This window comes from Peromyscus californicus, unplaced genomic scaffold, assembly GCF_007827085.1.
Source record: "Peromyscus californicus insignis strain IS unplaced genomic scaffold, ASM782708v3 Scaffold_19__1_contigs__length_69161282, whole genome shotgun sequence".
Lineage (NCBI taxonomy): Eukaryota > Metazoa > Chordata > Mammalia > Rodentia > Cricetidae > Peromyscus > Peromyscus californicus.
The window spans coordinates 61,255,461-61,270,978 of record NW_026294491.1 but is presented as its reverse complement, the minus strand read 5'-3'; the positions used below and the strand labels follow the sequence as shown (position 1 = coordinate 61,270,978).

Here is a 15,518-nt window from a genome sequence, read left to right as displayed (position 1 = left end):
ATTGGCAGGTGATGTCCCTAGCTGTACAGAGGGGCTGCCTACTGACGTGACTACAGGGACAGAGCAATGCCACCGTCTACACCTGACAGAACCCACGCCCACCCCAGCTCCATAGCTGACTTCCTCTCCATTCTGACTTTTACAGGAGGCGCTCTGGACTTGAGTCACGATATGGCTTCTATCATTTATTTTGTTCTAAGTTTTGTTGACTGTTTTAGCAAGCGTTGCAAACCCATAGTATCAACAATTAGTGTAGGAAATATAAGCCTGGCATGTCAATATTATGTGACTATTCAACTTTCTGAAGTCTATGGACCTCAGAAAATGAGGATTTCAAGATGAAGGCAGCTTTGGCTATGTGAGAAGATCTCTCTCTCTCTCTCTCTCTCTCTCTCTCTCTCTCTCTCTCTCTCTCTCTCTGACAGATACACAGAGTGGGAAGGTGGGGAGAGACACAGAGTGGACTTCAATATTGGCAATAGTTCTCTCTGTGATAAGATGGTAGAATCTCTGTTTGCCTTCTTGATTAATTGATTCCTCCCTTCCCTTTCTTTTAACAAGGTATCAAGTAGCCCAGGCTGGCCTGGAACTTACTATGTAGCTAAGGATAACCTTGAATTCCTGATTCTCCTTCGTGTCAGAATTACAAGCATGCATTTACCACACCTGGCTCTGATTCTTTTTTTCCTATTAAACTTTTCATCGTCTCTGTTTTCCTCACAGTGAATATGTAGAACGTCTTAAAGACTGGGGTGAAATGAGAGCCATCTGTGACCCTTGATCTCCAGAGCTGTTATCGGTATTGGACCCCCCCCCATCTTTGCTACCCAGGTATTTGTGCATAGGTATAATTGTGATGTACTTACAATGCTCTATTCTGCTTTTTAAAAACCCACATCGTATGTTATTAGTCCTCAGAAGCGTAATTTTTAGTGGTTGTGTGCACTATAACTTAACCTAGTCCTGAGTATTGGCAGCACGTATTTTTTAAACCTTGTGTGTGTGTGTGTGTGTGTGTGTGTGTGTGTGTGTGTGTGTGTGTGTATGTGATTATAAATTCATTCAACAAGGGCTGGAGAGGTGTCTCAGCAGTTAAGAGAAATGGCTGCTCTTCCGGAGGACCCTGGTTCCATTCCCAGCACCCACATGGCAGCTTAAAACTGTCTGTAACTCCTGTTCCAGGGATCTGGCATCCTCACCCAGACATACATGCAGGCAAAACACCAGTGCACATAACAAATAAAAAAGTTTTTTAAAAGTATACAAAAATAAATAAACTCATTCAATACGTATTGAGTGTCTGTGTGCAGCACCAGGCAACAGATGTCATCCTAGGCCGTGGAAACACAGATTCCTGAGAAACAGCAGCTCTACTTTTCTTCCAGTGCTGGAGATTGATCCCAGATCCCCATTCATGTACGATAGGCAGATACTCTGCTGTGGAGCAACATCATTTTCCCTGATGAGTGACTGAGCCCAAGGGCTGTGACGAAGGAACAACTCCTTTTCATTGATGAAATGTGTTAAAATTCACTGACAAACTGAAAAGCTAGTGGGAGCTTTTGCAGCCGATGGAGTCACCTGCCTCCCCCTCGTTCCGTGGGGATGTCAGCACCAGCTCATTGCCGTTCTCTTCCCTCCCACTTCTTTCTAATCTTGATGACTTTTTTCTTCTTTTCGGGGGCTGGAGATTGTTCTGGGCTCTCAATGACTCAGTGCCACAGAGACAATTCCCCCAGTCTGGGTGGCAGATTGCTTGTGAGGATGGCCACTACACAGCCTCCTGTCTCAGAGGACCCATTCCCGGGGCTTGGCTGCTCCTCAGCAGGAGGTGAGTCCCTAGAACTTGGGCCGACTTTATGACTTGCTTTGACTAACAGAATGTAGTAGAAATGACCCCATCGGGGTCCCCTGAGACCTTGGAGCAGCCCTTGGCCCTCCTACAATACATCCAACATTAATTAAAGAAGTCCATGCTAAGAACTGGATGTGGTGGCACATGCCTTTAATCCCAACACTTGGGAAGCAGAGGCCAGCAGATCTCTATGAGTTCCCGAAGCCAGCCTGGTTTACCTCTCCAGTTTCAGACCAGCCAGGGATACACAGTGAAAGCCTGCCTTTAAAAAAAAAATGCCATTCAGTGGTGACACGCATCTTTAATCTGAACGCTTGGGCAGCAGAGGCAGACAGATCTCTGTGAGTTTGAGGCCAGTCTTAGTCTACAGAGAGAGATCCAGGACAGTGAGGGCTACACAGAGAAACCCTGTCTTGAAAAGTCAAAAGAAAAAAGAAAGAAAGAAAATTAAGAGAAGAAGCAAAGAGATAGCCACTGGTTCTCTACAGATTCCAGCTACATTTTTTCCTGCTCCCCTTTACTAAAAATGCTTCAAAGGTATTTGTTTAGATTGGCTATGGTGGCTCACCCCTATAATCTAAGCACTGGCGGGGGGAGGCACTAAGGTAAGATCTCTGCATATTTCAGGTCAGCCTAGGCTGCATAATAAGCTCCAGGTGGAAAGATGCCGCTAGCCACGGTCCCCAGCGCCCCATCAGCGCCAATCCAGTCATGAAATCTCCGCTGTCATCTCACTGGCTGTCAAGTGACTTGACATAACTCTTCCCCAACATCTAGGGTCACTCTCAGCTTCTCTGCCTTCTGCCATGGCCACTTCCTCACTCCCCTAGGGATCCCCCCACCCCCCCAGCTCTCTGCACCCCTGGGACTCCACCCCAGGTCATCTTTCCTGCCTTCTCTTTCCGATGTCATTCAGCCCAATTGAACATCTAGCTTTATAAGATACAGACTCTCATTTCTATGTTCCCTGCTAAGCCTTCTCCCTGAAATCTAGACTCAGGGCCTGTCTGCCTAAACCCTCCACATGGATTAACAGACTTGGCGTTCCCAAACGCAAAGCTCCGATTTCCACTCCAAACAGCCTTCCTCTGTCAGGGCTACCCATCTCAATCGGGGTAGTCCACCCGTCGGATATTAGACCAAAGTCATCAAAATCATGTCATGTTTCACCTCTCTCTCTCTCTCCCTCTCTCTCTCTCTCCCCCTTTGGGCACATGTGGGACTCTGAGGACTGACCCCCCTTGGCTCTATCCATCCACCTTGTCTTTCTTTTTTCCAAGACAGGGTATGTAGACCAGGCTGGCCTTGAACTCACAGAGATCCACCTGCCTCTGCCTCCATGTGCTGGATTAAAGGCATGCGCCACCACTGCCCAGCTATCCACCTTGTTTTTTGAGACAGGGTCACTCAACTGGCCTAGAGTTCATGGAGCAGGCAAAGCTGCCTGCTGGTCATTGAGCCCAGGGATTATAAACACATGCCACCAACTTTGGCTTTTTTATATGAGTTCTGGAATTAAACTCAGGTCCTCATGTTGCCTAGCAAGAGCTTTACTGCTGAGCCATCTCTCCAGCCTTCTTCTTCTTTCTCTTTGTGTGTGTGTGTGTATGCGTGTGTGTGTGTGTGTGTGTGTGTGTGTGTGTGTGTGTGTATATGTGTGTGTGTATGATGTGTGCATGCACATGCATGTATGATGTATGTGTGAATGTGCATGTATGCGTGTATAGTATGTGTGTGCATGCATGTGTATGTATGGTGTGTGTGTGCCTACATATGTATGATATATGTTCGTGTATGTGTGTGTGTGTGCATGCACATATATGTACAACGTGTATGTGTGGTGTGTGCATGTGTATGTATGGTGTGTGTGTGCCTACATATGTATGTATGATATATGTTCGTGTAAGTGTGTGTGTGTGCATGTGTATGTATGTGTGTGCATGCATGTATATTTATGGTGTGCACATGTGTGGGGGCACATACCTGCATATGGAGGTCAGAGGACACCTTGTTTGAGGCAGGATATCTTTGGTGTTTACCAGTGTGCTGGGTATGCCAGCCTAGCTGGTCCACAAGCTTCAGAGAGAGTTCTGGAAACACTGGAATCACGAAGCTGCAGCACACCCAGCTTTTTGCAGGTTCTGGAGATTCAGACAAGTCTTCAGGATTGTTCAGCAAGCACTGTACCTGCTTCTCTCTCCCCAGCCTCTCTTCTTCCTCTTACAATCCACACCCTGCAAATTCTGCTTCAAATCTGCCAATAGCTTAGCCAGACATGGTGGCGCACGCCTTTAATCCCAGCACTCGGGCGGCAGAGGCAGGCAGGCCTCTGTGAGTTCGAGGACAGCCAGAGCCATACAGAACAAGTTCCAGGACAGCCAGAGGTACACAGAGAAACCCTGTCTCAAAACCAAAACAACAACAAGAAGAAGGAGAATTTGGCTTTTGACTACTTCTCACAATTTGACGTCCAATAGCCTGGTCCGGGCCCATGTTGCCTCTTTCCTTTTCCTCCAGCTTTCCTTATTCATTATTTATTGTGTTTACAGATGCACATGCGCCACAGCTTGCATGTGGGGGTCAAAGGGGAACTTTCAGCAGTCAGTTCTCTCCTTCTACTGTGTAGGTTCTAGGGATCGAACTCAGCATTGGCAGCAGACACCTTTACCCGCTGAGCCAGCTCACTGGCCCACTACCATTGCCTTTTCATTGAAATATTGCAGCCTCCCAGGATGCTCCTCTATTACCATGTGTCTTGTCAGTCAGGGTGACCCTGACCAAAGTGAGGTCAGCTACATAAGACATGGTTTCTGAAATTAAATCCTGAGAAATAATTGGTAGAGGGCCGGTGAGGTGGCTGGGCAGATGAAGGCACTTGCCCTCAAGTGCTTCCTGAATTAGATCCTGGAGACCCACGTGGTGAAAGGGAAGCACCGGCTCCTACAAGTCACTCTCTGGCCTCGGAATGTGGGCTGAGGCATGCGCACCTACACACATGTATATACAAAATAAATGTAATAATAAAAAATAAGGAGATAAACTCCCATCAAAAATGATCAGTGGAGGGGCTGGAGAGATGGCTCAGTGGTTGGGAGCGCTGACTGTTCTTTCAGAGGACCCAGGTTCAATTCCCAGCACCCACATGGCAGCTCATGACACCCTCATACAGACATATATTCAGGAAAAACACCAATGCACATGAAACTATAAACAAACAAACAAATAAATAAATAAATAAGCAGTGGGAATCTGGAAAAATATGAATAAAATCTGGAGTTTATCCCAAGGTACTAGTAGTGGTTTCTCAGCTTTGACAAATATACCGTGACACAATGTTAGCCCTAAATAAAAATGGACAAAAGATATATGGGAACTGTCTTTTATGCCTTTGTAACTCTTTTTGGTTGTTCTTATTTTTGTTTTATTTTTAAGATTTATTTTTATTATTTATGTGTATGTGTGTATGAGTTTATGTTCACATGTGTGTAGGTACCCTTGGAGGCCAGAAGAGGGCATCAGATTCCCTGGAGCTAGAGTTACAGAAGCTTGTAAATCATCCAGCTTTTGTGCTGGGAACTGAACTCGGGTCTTCTGAGTTCAGGGCTCTTAACCACTGAGTCATCTCTCCAGCCCCTGTTTGTTCTTTCTTGTTTGTTTTTCCAGACAGGGTTTCTCTGTGTAGCCCAGGCTGTCCTGCAACTCGCTTTGTAGACCAGGCTGGCTTCGAACTCAGAGAGATCTGCCTACTTCTGCCTCCTGAGTGATGGGACTAAAAGCGTGCGCCACCATACCCAGCTGCTCCTGACGTGTTCTTACCCTGTGACTTTGACACTCTTCTCATTGGGAGGTGGTATCTAGGCTGCCAAAAGTAATAAAAGTAGAAGAGACACCATGTGACTTCTAATGTCAAGTGGCAAAACACGGCACAGGTTCACCTGATTCTCTCGGGGTGTTGCATTTGGAGATATGATGAATTGTCATGTAATCAGTCTGAGTGTCCTGAGATCACTGTTGTAAGCCCAAACCATCCCCGGTGAGAGGCCACACAGAGAAGCCCTGAGACGACCTGAACACAGACAGCCACCCAGGCAGACAGTGCTGCTTCACTCCAGCTCTCCAACTGACTGCATCTGCATCCAAGACAGTCAGAGCCACACAGCTGAGCCCTGCCTCAGTCCCCACACGCAGAAATCTTAACGGTAATAAAATAGTCTTCGGCCACTAAATCAGTGGGTTATTTGTTATGGGCAGTGGCAGGTAACTGTGAGAAAAGGAGCGAGGGTGTGGTGGTTTGAATACAAATGTCCTCCACAGGCTCATATATTGGGTTGCTTAGGGCATGGCACTATTTGAAAGGACAAGAGGCGTGGCCTTGTTGGAGGACGTGTGTCACTGGGGGTGGGTTTGGGGGTTTCAAAAGCCCAAGCCAGTCCCAGAGTCTGTCTCTCTTGCTGCTGTCTGTGGATCCTGATGTAGAACCCTCAGCTATTCCTCGGGCACCACGTCTGCCTGCATGCTGCCATGCTCCTCCCTGCCATGATAACAATGGGCTAAACCTCTGAAACTGTAAGCCAGCCCCAATTAAATGCTTTCCTTTATGGGAGTTGCCATGGTCATGGTGTCTCTTTACAGCGATAGAACAGTGACTAAGACAGGTGGAACATAAGAAGTGTCCCATGGGAGCCAAGTCTCTTATTTCTGAGCCCAAGTTTCACATGTAAAAAGGAGTTCGTTCGATGGACTCTAAGGATGCTTCTAGCGTCAATGCTTGATAACGTTGCCATATAACTCACGGCCTATTTCACCTCATCTTTGACATCTGGCAACTGACTTACCTGAATCTCTTAATCCTATGGAGAAAACAAATGTGTGTGGACACCAATGACTGTCTAGGGAACAGGTGGTGGGCAGCCCTGGCTCCATCTGTCCAGGGTCTCCTGAGGTAGAGTGTGGTGCCTGAAAGTAAAGTGACCAGGACTTAGAATCTGCTGTGGGGCCCTGAGGCTGGAGACATTCTTGTGTCTGTTTCTGTGTATGTAAAACAGAGACATCCCAAGTTCTCACTAACTGCTCCCTACCTCTCCCTCCCACCTCCCCCCCCCACCTCTACCCCCCCACCCCCATCCTCCTTCCTTCCCTCTCTCCCTCACTGGCTGTGAGGGCTGAAGGAGCCTGTGATGAAATGAACTTGTATGTATAGGAAGCAGGGGAACGGGGGCCCAGGTGAGGCCGTGGAGGGTCCCTTGTAGAGTCAAAGTCATTTTCTTGCCCTGGAGTAGGACCAGGGTTTGGCAAGAAGAGCCAGGACAGGAGGTGGAGCTGGGCTGTTCTGGGCTGCGCTGGGACTTGTCTCTCCAAATGTCTCTGTTGCAGTATCTTTGGGAATCTGTCCACTTTCAACCCCTTTACTTCAGCCGAGACTTCTGGCTCTGCAAGAATTTTGCTAATACACTCCCTCCTTCATTTAAAACTCCCCAGGGCCGGGCGGTGGTGGCGCACGCCTTTAATCCCAGCACTCGGGAGGCAGAGCCAGGTGGATCTCTGTGAGTTCAAGGCCAGCCTGGTCTCCAAAGCGAGTTCCAGGAAAGGCGCAAAGCTACACAGAGAAACCCTGTCTCGAAAAACCAAAAAAAAAAAAAAAAAAAAAAAAACCTCCCCAGGAATACCGGCTAGTCTCACATCTTGGATTTCCCTGTTTGGCAGAAGCCTCACTACCCTGTAGGTAACTGAGTCTTCTCTCTCTGTTCCCTTATCCTTTGATTAGTCCAGTCCTCCTTTTACCACAGCCCAGGAACCCTTCTGTCCCATGCCTCTGCCTTGTCTACCTCTTCCTCACCACGCTAGCATTTCTATCGTGGCCTTTCTGGCCCACCCCTTTCTCCCATCATGCATTTTGCAGTATGCCTTGAGGCTAAACATTCGGCGATATCTAAGTTATCCTCTCACGTATCACTCCTATTCTGATGTCAAGACCAATGTCAATGTGATGACGCCTAGCAATATTCTGCTGTACTCATAGACTGGTGCCTAGCTCAACTGTCATCAGAGAGACTTCACCCAGCAACTGATGGAAACAGATGCAGAGACCCACAGCCAAACATTAGGCCAAGCTTGGAGAATCCAGCAGAAGAGGGGGGAGGAAGGATTGTAGGAGCCAGAGGGGTCAAGGACATCACAAGAAAACCCACAGAATCGACCATGCTGGGTTCATAAGCGCTCAAAGTCTAAACTGGCAACCAGGGAGCCTGAATGGGGCTGACCTAGCACTCTGCACATATGTTACAGTTCTGTAGCTTGGTCTTCTTGTGGGACTCCTAACAGTGGGAGCAGGGATTGTCTCTGACTCTTTTGCTGACTTTTGGGACCCTATTCCTCATACTGGGTCACCTTGCCCAGCCTGAATACAAGGGGAGGTGCTTAGTCTTACTGAAGCTTGATGTGCCATGTTTTGTCAATATCCATGGGAGGCCTGACCTTTCTGAACAGAAACACAGGAGGAGTGGGTTGGAAGGGGCAGAGGGGAGGTGGGAGGGGAAACTGTGGTTGGGATGTAAAATAAATAAAGTTAAAATAAAAAGAGAGAGAGAGAGAGAGAGAACTAAACGTTTGGGCCTGCAAAATGGCTCAGTGGTTCACACTACCTAGCTGGGTGACCTGAATTTGAACGGGGTATCTGCATGGTGGAAAGAGAGAACTGACTCCTGCAAATTGTCCTCTGGCCTCTACATGCACACACATGCATGCACGCACAAATAAATGTAATAAAAAATTAAAGAGTAGTAAAACCTCCTCTACTTCCTCGCTCTATCCTGTAGCTGGGTGCCTGGGAATTTATCTCCACTGTCAGCTTCAGTGGCTTTAGCACTTAGGAGCAGTGTTGGTCACTTCTGTAATTCCAGAGAGGGTTGACTGAGGGGGGAGGACCACCTTAAAAGTAAGTGGCACATCTCCTGGGCTGGGGTCCTGGTCTGATAAAAAGGGAAGAGCAATGAGTAGAGGACCAACACTTGTTTTAGCCTCTGGTGATGTGGACGAAGGATTATATTGATTAGGTAACTTGGGAAGACCCACATTAAAAATGGGTGGCATCTTGGGGCAGTGGTGGTACATGCCTTTAATCCCAGCACTTGGGAGGCAGAGGCAGTCAGATCTCTGTGAGTTCAAGGCCAGCCTGATCTACAGAGTGAGTTCCAGGACAGCCAGAGCTACACAGAAAAACAAACAAACAAACAAAAAACAGAAAAAAAAAACAAAAAAAAAACCTGTTTAAAAAAAATGAGGGGGCTGGAGAGATGGCTCAGAGGTTAAGAGCACTGGCTGTTCTTGCAGAGGTCCTGAGTTCTATTCCCAGCAACCACATGGTGGCTCACAACCATCTGTAATGAGAACTGGTGCCCTCTTCTGGCATACAGGCAGAACACTGTATACATAATAAATAAATCTTTAAAAAAAAATGGGTAGCACCATTCCTCAGGTTTGGGGCCTGGACTGTACAAAAATGAGAAAGCTAGGTGAACACAAGCTCTCCACCACCTGAGTGTGGCTATGATGTTGCCGACTCACCCAAGCTCCTACTGCTGTGACTTTCCTGCCGTGATGGACTCTAAGCTGCAACTGTGAACCAAAACAATCCCATTCTCCTTCAGGTTGCCTTTGCCAGGGCCATTCATCACAGCAATGGGAAAAAACTGAGACCGTGCATGAGTTCATTTTACCCACAGTTCTGTAGGGTACATGCTTAGTCTGCTTTCACAGATGTGGCAATGGACATAGGAAGCTTCAGTCATTTGTCTATGCTCTTACAGCTAGATGGAGGCCACAGCTGGCATATGAACCCAGGCAGTGTGCTTTGGAGGCCATTTTACCACTGACCTGTGCTTGGGGAAAGTGACAGGTTCAGCTGGTGGTAGGAGCACCCTGGCTGATGCCCATCGACTCTTGGCTTGAATTTCTGCTGTTCAGTAGATGACTTAATGCGCTTGCTTCCCCAGCTCATACACTAAAATTGAAACGATATAGAGAAGATTTGCTTGGCCCCTGCTCAAGGATGATATGCAAATTTATGATGTGGTGGCTGTTCTTTGGAGAACCTGGGAACGGATTTTGCTGACACCCAGATGACTTTGGGATGCTAAGGTCTTCTTTCACAGTGGTGATCAATAGTCAAAGCAGGCTCATTTCTGGCTTTGATCCCAGATCTGGACAATAGCTGTACTTCTCTAGAACTCCCAGCCTTCAGGATGCACAGTCATTTGGAGTTTGCCCCACGTGAGCGCCAGATAATGGGATAAATCCATAGAGTCTATTTGATGGTCAAAGGAATTTATTTGGGGGTTAACTCACAACCAGAATAAAGGAGTTGGTCTCAGAATCCTGGAGGAGTGGGGCATGGTCCAACGTGGTTCTCAGGAGAGCTCTGCCTTGATCTGCCCCAGCATCCAAGACCACAAGGTATGGAAGAAAAGAGAGAGCCCACATACCTGCGTCCCAGGTCTGAAGGGTCCCTGGCGGCCACACCCAAGGGGCAGGTACCTGCTGCCTCACTAGGGGTGGTGCTTCAGGGCGTGGCACAGACAACCACTACACACTTTCCTAAGCGTGTATTTTCTGAGTATCTGTCTTTCAGGGCCCCCAGGTGTCCTCACTCCCATCTGAGAGGAGGGTTCTCGAGTTTTCTGCCTCTCTCCTTAGGCTCCTTTTCACAATGTCTTGTACATTAGATACAAGACACTAGGGAAGGGGGTCACTCATTTTTTCTTGCATGCATTGACCTACCCATGAACATTTCTCCTCTTTTGCTGTCAGAGCCTTACATGATGGTAGATACTGTGGGTGCGAGCAGAGAGAGAACCCCAGGGCAGTGCCAGATGCCCAGTGAGTATTAGTTACTTGTTTTGTTTTCTGAGCCTGAGTCTCATACAACTCAGGCTGTCCAAACTGGCTATGTAGTTGAGGATACCTGAACTTGTGATCCTCCTGCCTCCACCTCCTGAGTACTGGGATTACGAGCGTTTGACACTGTCTGGCTTGCTTGTACAGTCGGGGCACTCTACTGCGTGAACCACCCCTCTAGCCCTTATTTGCCCACACATATGCACCCATAGAGTCCAGGCGCACCTGCGGGCTCTGGACCTCATGGAATCCTGAGGGCATGCATATCTGACCCTTGTTCTCACCAAGTTAGGGCAATCATCCGCTTGTGTTGTCCTGTTTTTCTCTAAGCCAGTTCTAGCCAGTCCAGTGGAGGCCCCAGAGCAGTGATTCTTAACCTTCCTAATGCCTCGACCCTTTAATACAGTTCTTCAGGTATTTATTTTCATTGCTGCTTCATAACTGTAAGTTTGGTGCTGTTAGGAATCGTAATGTAAATATCTGACATGCAGGATATTTGAAACGTGATCCCTGTGAAAGGGTCGCTTGACACCCCCCCACCCCAAAGGTTGCAACCCACGGGTTGAGAACCACTGTCCTAGCGTCGGGCTGAGCCGGTGCTTGGAGTATTGAAGGAGTACATGTTTCACAGGGCGTTTTGCCAGCAGAGGGGCCCTTGGGTCCTGCAACAAATGTTCCCTCCCTCTTGCTGCTTCCTGTTTTCCACCCACCTCCATCCTACCTCGCAGCCAATGTCAGAGCCAGCTGTTCAAGAGCTGAAGTCCAAGTTAAGCTATTGTTTCCCACTTATGGCCAGTGTGTGTGTGTGTGTGTGTGTGTGTGTGTGTGTGTGTGCCCATTGTGTGCCTCAGGGACTGGATGCCATGCTTGGGATACCTGGAATTTCCTGCCCAGGGCAAGGGAGAAACCTAGGCTAGGGTGGATACAGAGTGTGGGCATCTGAGTGTTGAGAGGTCATAGGGGGTTGGTCATGCCTAAGGTGGGTTGAGTATGCTCCTTTTTGAAATGCCTGGAGAGGGAACAGGGCCATTTAGACCGGCGAGCACATGCAGATACAGGCTCACAGACAGCGAGCGTAAGGCACAGTAGTACCAAGTGTTCCCATGCTGTGGAGCCTCTGCCACCTGGACTGCCAGGGCAGATAGGGATGGCGGAGACCCCGCGTGAGTCGGCCTCAGCCTCCCTGGCAGCTGCTTCAGGTGTCATTCCTGGATGCTTCTGAAACCTGGAGCTCCCTTTCCTGCCTTTCCTATAAACATAGCTGCTTAGTTTACAAGATAGCAGAATTCCAAGGCCAAGCCCCACACACTGGCTTGGAGTGGAGGGAAGCCTTGCTGGTTTGGCAGAGATGGGGATCGTGGAATCACCCAGTCTCACTGCTGGCTGCATAGCCAAACAGGACCCGTTTTCTATCTCTATAAACGTGACTACTCTAAGTCACTAAAATAATAGCCATCTCATATTTTTATTTTTTATTTTTATTTTCTGAAGTGCTGGTGGCCTCCTATGGGCTAAGCAATTACAATATCGCTGAACTACAGCCCCAAACCCTTTTTGGGTTTTCTGTTTTAGACATGGTCTCAATAAGTTGTCCAAGCTGCCCTTGAACTTGTGATCCTGTGTCTAAGCATCCCTAGTAGCAAGAATTACAGACCTGTGCCACCAGGCTGAGCTCCAGGCTGGGCCCCTGCTGTCCTTCTTAACTAGCTTATTCCACTTATCATAATGTCCTCAAAGCCTGTGTATGCTGGCACACATCTCAGGGTCTCACACTGTAGCTCAGGCTAAAGCTCATTATGGAAACCAGGCTGGCCTTGAGATCATTGCAATCATTCTGCTTCAGTCTCCTGAGTGTTGAGATTATTGGCATGAGATATCATGTCTAGCTTCCTACCTTTTCAGTTTGAGTGAGTGTGTGTGTGTGTGTGTGTAGTGGTATTTGCTCTACCCATGACCTATTGGATTTAACTAATAGAAGAGTTAGGAGATCTGGAAATCAACTGGTCACCTTTTGAAGTTTTGAAATTCTCTTTTTTTTTTTTTTTTTTTTTTTTCCGAGACAGGGTTTCTCTGTGTAGCTTTGCGCCTTTCCTGGAACTCGCTTTGGAGACCAGGCTGGCCTCGAACTCACAGAGATCCGCCTGGCTCTGCCTCCCGAGTGCTGGGATTAAAGGCGTGCGCCACCACCGCCCGGCGAAATTCTCTTTTTGTTGTCTGTTTTTTAGACAGGGGCTCATGTAGCTCAAGCTTGTCTTCAAGTCCCTATGTAGCCTAGGATGATCTTGAACTCCGTGTCCTGTCTCTCCCTCCCTCCCCAGTGGTATGATTATAGGTTCTGAAATCATCTTCATAACTGCTATGTAGACAGGGAACTGAATTAATTCTGGTCCTCTGTGTGTCCAACCAAGGTCACAAAGAAAGGTACAGCAGCCTCCTGGCTTCAAAAGCTGAGCTTGTGGTATTTTTTTTTTCCTTTAGAAGTTTTATTTTATTTATTTATTTAGAGACATGGTTTCTCTGTGTAGCTCTGGCTGTCCTGGAACTCGCTCTGTAAACCAGGCTGGCCTTGAACTCAGAGATCTTCTGCTTTCTTGTTGTTGGGATTAAAAGCATGTGCCACCACCACTAAGCCAGAGTAAAAAAAAATTCTTATTCCCTTTGAAAACTGTGTTTTTGCTACCACTGCCCAGCTAAAAGTTTTATTTTTAAACTCTTTTCTTTCAAGTTAATTTATCTTTATTTTGAGCTTGTGATATTCTTTCACAACAAATGTCTCATTTTTAAAGTTCTGAATGAGCGATTTAAGGGGAATTAAGTGGAGATGTGTAATGATCAGGAGTCATTTTGTTTTGTTTTGGGTGGGAAGGATCAAAATAGGGCCTTACTTATGTCAAATAAGCAAGCTGCCCCAAGCTGCACCTCCAACCCTTTATTTTGAGCTTCATTAAAAAAGTATATGATTAATTTATTCAGTGTAATCTTATTTGTTTTTAGAAAATATATGTGTTAGAAGAGCATGGAGGGATGGGAAATAAAATGTGGGACTCTAGCTGGGAGCTGTGGTGCATACCTTTAATCCCAGCACTTGGGAGGCAGAGGCTGGTGAATCTCTTGAGTTTGAGGCCAGCCTAGTCTACAGAGTGAGTTCCAGGATAGTCAGAGCTATGTAGTGAGACCCTGTAACACGAAATAAATAGATAGATAGATAGATAGATAGATAGATAGATAGATAGATAGATAGATAGACAGAAAGAGAAATAGAATGAAAGTAAAAGATGTGGGACTCTTCCTCTAGAGATCTGGGATCCTCTGCAGAGGTTGTGTTTGTTTGTGTTGATGGGGGAGGGTACTGGAGATCAGCTTACCCAGGGACAGACCCAACTTCCATCTTGAGCCAGGGAAATGGGATACTTCTGTGCAATGAAATGTTGATGAACTGTACAGGGGATCAGCACAGGAGCAGCAGATGGAATTCCGGGACAATTGTTCCGGCTGTCACCAGAGAAGACTGGAAGGCAGGAGCACTGGATAATTTATGGAGGGACAGATGCTAAGGCTTCTCCGGAACCATCTGCTCAAGAGGGGCCTGGGCTTGGGGTAGATGTTGTCTTTAGGTCTTGGCCACAAGCCTCCCTATCTCCGTTATCTGGCTGCTTCTTGTCCTGGAATCTTTTCAGAAGAGCTGTGCTTCCTGAAGACCCAGATGCAGAACTCTAGCTGGCTCTCATCCTACGTTTTCATTTGTCGAAGGTGGGGCTTGTCTTTGCTGTCATTCCTGTCAGGACCCAGTGTGGTCCTGGGTGTGTGTGACTTTTCTTATTTTACTGCATTTTCAATTCTTCTTCCTCACTACCATATTCCAGAATCTTTCAGTCACTCACTTCCAGATCACTTATTGAATGACAAATATTTATTGAGTACCTACTTTGACAAGCAATTATTTGGACGCTGAGGACGTAGTGTTGAATGAAGAAAGAAAAACTGCTGGAGTTTTCATTGTAGTAGGACAGATGGTCAATACACAAAGAAATATTTACTGTGATGTCAGGTAATGATACTCTCCATGAAAGCAAATGTTAAATGGAGCACAGTGGAGGGGAGTGATGGAGGTGACCAGGGACTTCTCTGATGTAAGGACATTTGAGCAAGGACACACTGTCGGAGACTACCTAGAAGGAGAACATTCCAGTCACAGAAAACAGAAAACTGGGAGACTCTGAGGCACAAATATCCTTAGCACATGACAGGAAAACCAGCCACCTAGTCGTGCACCTGCTATGGAATAAAGATATACTCAGACATGCCTTTGACTTGAAGAAACATGAGGGTAAAATGGATACAGTAAGTAAGCAATAATTATGGAGCTGGAGAGATGGTACAGCAGTTAAGAGCATTTGCTGCCCTTCCAGAGGACCCGAGTTCAGCTCCTAGCACCCACATAGGCTCAGAACTGCCTATCACTTCAGTTCCCAAGGATCCAATATCCTTTTCTGACCCCTGTAGGCTCCTGCATGCACTTAGTGTACATACACATAAAATAAGTTAATAAATAGTTATGGTACAGGATATTCATAATGAAGGTCTGTGACCTGTTAGAGCTGCCCAGTAAAAGGAGCATCAGAGGCTTTCTGGAAGAGGTGACAGTTAAAGATGAGGGCTAAAAACTGAAAACTGGGCATGGAGGCTTACACCTGTAATCCCAGGTGAGGCAAGAGGCTTGCCTGGGCTACATAATGAATTTGAGGTCAGCCTGGGCTACAGTGTGAAGATC

General features: G+C 47.0%; 1 non-coding gene across 1 annotated transcript; it reads left to right on the top strand.

Moving 5' to 3' along the window:
- The first annotated feature begins 9,830 nt into the window (after positions 1-9,830).
- On the top strand, positions 9,831-9,937 carry LOC128115082 (U6 spliceosomal RNA). The gene has a single exon (XR_008219979.1). It is a non-coding gene; the product is annotated as a U6 spliceosomal RNA (small nuclear RNA).
- Positions 9,938-15,518: the final 5,581 nt, after the last annotated feature.